The sequence below is a fragment of the Montipora capricornis genome, chromosome 14 (genome assembly GCF_036669925.1).
Source record: "Montipora capricornis isolate CH-2021 chromosome 14, ASM3666992v2, whole genome shotgun sequence".
Classification (NCBI taxonomy): Eukaryota; Metazoa; Cnidaria; class Anthozoa; order Scleractinia; family Acroporidae; genus Montipora; species Montipora capricornis.
In genome coordinates this window covers 28,405,112-28,410,111 of record NC_090896.1, presented here as the reverse complement: position 1 = coordinate 28,410,111, position 5,000 = coordinate 28,405,112, and the positions used below count along the sequence as shown (strand labels likewise).

The 5,000-nt window shown below is 37.0% G+C and overlaps 1 protein-coding gene across 2 annotated transcripts in view; it reads left to right on the top strand.

Moving 5' to 3' along the window:
• LOC138032920 (uncharacterized) overlaps positions 1-5,000 on the top strand; it is a 16,097-nt gene that overhangs the window by 1,643 nt on the left and 9,454 nt on the right. The gene's annotated exons all lie outside the window — the stretch shown is intronic.

The following is a 5,000-nucleotide window of genomic DNA, read 5'->3' as shown; positions in this document are numbered from 1 at the left end:
TTGCAAAATTTGACATTATCATGATTTGTTTTTCATAACTTTCATATCTTGTTTCATGTTACACAACATGCTTGTTTTAGTGGTTGGTGACCACTTTTTCATCATTTCGAAACTGAATAAAACAAGTTGTTTTAAATCTCGACATTTCATCAATATCTATATAATAAACAGAACATTTTATCTTCTTGTGCCAAAAATGTGACATTATCATGATTTGTTTTTCATAACTTTCATATCTTGTTTCATGTTACACAACATGCTTGTTTTAGCGGTTGGTGGCCACTTTTTCATCGTTTCGAAACTGAAAGTTGTTTTAAATCTCGACATTTCATCAATATCTATATAATAAACAGAACATTACATGGCCGCTTGGGGATACGAATTTTATCTTCTCGTGCTGAAAGTATCTCTCACTCATTCACTTTGCTCACTCGTGAGAGATACTTGCAGCACTCGAAGATAAAATTTGTATCCCCGCGCGGCCATGTAATATCCTTTTTACATTACATGACTTAAGAATTCTGTCTTTATTTGGTGTCCCTTGAACACAAAAATTAGCCAAAGGAAGGCCAGAATGCAAGGGCGCTTTCCATTTGACAGAACTGACTGGCCAGACTGGGCATTTGGAAGGATTAACTCTAGAATGCCTTGAAATTAACACATTTTGAGGATTACATATACTCCTCCAGAAGAACACGAAGGATTATCTTGCAAGTGTTCCTTGAAATTGTTGCATTTTCTTTGCAAACGGAGGGGTCTGGTAGGCCAGCTCTGACAAAAGGAGAGCTCCCTAAGCTACATGTAGCATCTTGTTATTTTTTTTTACTCTCCAACCCTCCTAGAGGCTCAGGCCTTTGGCCAAAGGCAAAATATATCACTGCCACCTACTATTTCTCAGAAGTGTAGAAACATAAATATTCAAACAAGGGTACAGAATATCACACAACAGGTACAGTGTGAGCATCATTCAGAGGTTTATTGTTTTGTATTGCTTACAATGTAAATCATGGACATGGACTGGCCTGAGTTTTTTAACCAGGCCCAGGGATTACAAATTCAAAAAAAAAATTATTCATGACATGAAGTCATTTTAACTCCAGTGCTAAATCAGGAAAAAATCAATAGAATTTTATTGATTGCTAGAGTCATTTTGAAAATTCTTAGATTTTTAATGAAACTGTATGAAATTGAAGGTACTACCAGTCTTGTTAGTCTTGTTACAGTGGAACAACAATTCTCGGTTAAAATGAGGATAGTCCCCAGTTGGTTTTGTATTGCTCTTGATTTTTAGCTCCAATTTTTTAATGTCCTTATTGTCAGCAGTTCTCCTTTGCCTATTTACTTTATCTAAAGGTGGTTGTAAGTACCTTCTTTCCATGGGTGCAAAATTGTGTCTTGGTCCTTGAAAAACATCACAGTAGGCTTTCAAAAGGGCATATATGCACAAAATGGCAAAAGGAATGGCTTTGCCTTGATCAAGAATGAAGATGTTTTGTTCAATTCAAATTGCACATAACATTTGGTATGCCTTTGTGCAGGGAAGAGAAACAAAACAAATTAATGTATTTGAAATCCCAGGTTATTAGAACTAAATTTATGTACTTGCTTCACTAAAAATATAAAGTTATATTTGTTAAATTCCTTGCAGTATATAACCATTGGAAACTTTGAACAGCATTTTTTGTTTTACTTCTTTTAACAAAACAATGTCTCCACAATTTGTGGAGTTAAAGTGACTCCAGTGGGAAGGAGAAACTTGTGATTCAGTTTGGAGACCTCGAAAATGTATCACTGCTGCATCTCATGAAAGACTTGTGAAAGAGGTTAGCCTCCCATGCAGTCATTTTTAGGGTAGTCGTATTTCACCTCCTCCCCACAAACGCCTACTCACCTGAAAGCAACATTCCTTTCCCATAGTTTGACCTGCAAGGTGTCCTTGCCAATTGTGATTCAGTCATTGTCTGATGGCCAATAATGCTTATAAAGAAGTCTGGTTATACCCGCCAAGTTGTTTACTCCTGAACTTCTTGCTTAAGTTGTTCTGCATGTGACATCACCTTCCAGACGTCAGTAGGAAAAATTTGCTTGGTTAAAACTGCGAGAAGTAATGTCGCTTTTGGGTAAGCAAGGGGTTGTAAGGAGGAGGAGAAATACAACTCCCCAAAAACGAGATTGCAAGATTGCAAGATTTATTATTTATGCACTATTTCACAAAATACACAATGGACATAACGATTTAAAGAAAGAAGGAAAAAGACTAATTATAATTTTATACATCAGTGAAAAAAAGTGGAAAAGTGCATAGCGGCCATAGTAGCAAATGTTTTCAATGTGGCCACTACCACAGGAATTAGATGAGAGGAAAAAATATATGCAGACATATATAGAAGTGAACTGGCAAAATACCCAAAATAGATATTTACAACAAAAATAAAATTAACAGTAATAAATTAACAAATTAACAATATACGTAAATATACAATATTATTTACATCAAGGAGTCTTAAATTAAGTTCACAAAAAAAAAATAATAATACTGAAAATAATTAGGAAGGAGGGGAATATAATTATTATGTTTGACTGTCAAGGAGGCAGAGCTTATACTGTTTAATAAATAAAGGACTGCATGGGAGGCTACAATCCTGGACAAAATGTCTTGGGACACTTTTGACAATGAGCACAAACATCGCTTTCATTAAAGGTTTACCTGATATTTTATAATAATTCCCCTCATTATGCCCCTCCCCTCCCTCCCCTAAGCAAGGTTGAAACAAACTGCAGCATTTCTGAATGTTTCCCGGATTCCAATCAACATTGAAAGGGGGGAGGTGGGCTGTATGATAGATGGTCTTTTTTTTAAACTATTTTAGCTCAAGTGTCCCAAGACTTTTGTCCAGGGTTGTCTGAAAAACAAGTTTTTCAAAGAAAGGTCTTTTTTTTTCCAGAAGAGTAGCTAAAATTGGCCTTTTTTCCAAGCATATTAAAGTGAAACTTAATCAATGTAGGATTGATTATGCTAGAACGCAGCTTACAGGTGATTCACCGTCTTACGTTTTACTCAATGCGAAAGGATAGTGTTAATACGATAGCATCAATGTTTTAAGCGTTTGGACCTTATTATCGCTAGCAGAGGACGCCATATCAAATACTAAAGTGAGCAAAGTATTTTCCCCTGCAGAAGTGATGCTACGAAAGTCACACATGGCACATGTAGTGTAACACAATACCATTTCCCATCTCTTGTGTTCCGAGGTGACGTCAACTGCGATCATGGTGTTACTGTTGAAAACCTTACCTTTGGGAAAACGGCACAATTCACCTACTTTCTTTTCTACTCAATCCTATACATTAATAGATGTTTCATATTAAAGTTTACACAGTCAGAAATCCTGTACATATCGTGTATTCCATTTTCCAACGGTCTACTATCCAAGCACGGTCTACCATCGCAACAGCAAGAAATATGATTTCATTGTTCTCAGTGAAAAGCTGTGGTAGACCGTGTAGATCGTTTCATATAAACGTCATAATGTGTAGCCGGTACAAATCTGTCCATTTTTATAGCTCATTGTAAAACTCAGGGATGGCACCAGGATTTTTTAGTCTGGGTCCTGGGACCCGCATGTCCGGCCAAATTGGGGTCCCAAGCATTTTTTGGGGGTCCCAAAATCTTGGTGACTGTCTGCGAGAAAAAAAGTATCTTATGAGAAAGAGAGAGTAACTAACTTTCTAGTCTTTTTCTTTGGACAGTACTGAGTACTGTAACCTGCGAGTTCTTTTTTCCAGCTTAAAAATCATCAATAACTTATTGCCCAAATTCCTTGTTTGCAACCATCCAAACTCTTTCAGCCAATTTTAGCCAAAAACTTTATGTAAAAATTATCATGTCTTCAACCTTTCTCAGTTCAAGAAGTGTGAGCACTTGTATTTCCCAATCGATCAAACGGTCAATGAGCAAACAAATGGTGGGAGCTCAAATAAGTTTATATTTTTTTTTTACGTCTTGCCGAAGCAACAGAATATACTGACAAGGCAAAGCAAGTTGTGTGAGTTAATAAAGTCAGTGTCTTGCGTCTTGGGACGCATTAAATTTTGATGATGCATTTTTTGGAATTTATTTGCGTAAAAATGCACGATTTCTGCGTTAACGCGATCCCTGAAACTAATGTTGCAAAGCATTTACCACACTTGGGTGGTTCCCATTGAGCATTCTGCTCAGTCGGTTACTCCAAAGAACATGGAATTAGCCTGTACCCGACACGTCACTTAGAAAACTTGCTACTTAACAATTAGACCCGTAGCCCGCAAGGGCTACGGGTCAATAGCCCATGAGGCGAACCCGAGTGGGCTATTGACCGGTGGCCCGTGAGGGCGAAGGGTCTAATTGTTTTAGTATCACCCAACTAGTCGGACAGAAAAGGCAATAATAAAGTTAGAAAATGCAAGTTGAAAATATATTTATTTGGGAATAAAACGAAAGCGACACGCTTTTCGCTACTCGAGGACTATTACTAATAGTCCTCTAGTAGCGTAGCCAATCAAAATGCAGCATTTGCATTAGTCCACTAGTTGGGTGATACTAATACGCGTTAGCAATCCCTTCTCTGAAAGCATAGTAATCCTAAAGTAATAAGTAATGGTAGAAATGGACCTCTATGAAAATGTATCTTTTTATAACAATGTTTGCTAAGAGGTGATTTTTCGGAAAGTCGATGTTCCGTTTTAATGGCATGCGATCGGCGTTAAAGGAGCGGTAATATCTGTTTCTCATACGTTAACAACAGCTAATTTCGTATGTGTTGTGCGTGTTTTAGATGTCATGAACCCACCGAAATATACTGGTTTAACACAAATTAATTTGACATCGGTTCCAAAATGTTTCTAGCGTACTGTTAAAATAGGTCCGCAATGCGAACTTATGTCTAGTGCTACGTTGACGTAATGTAAATTTCGTGTCATGTGGTATGGTAATTATATGAAATAGTTTGGTATGGTCATTG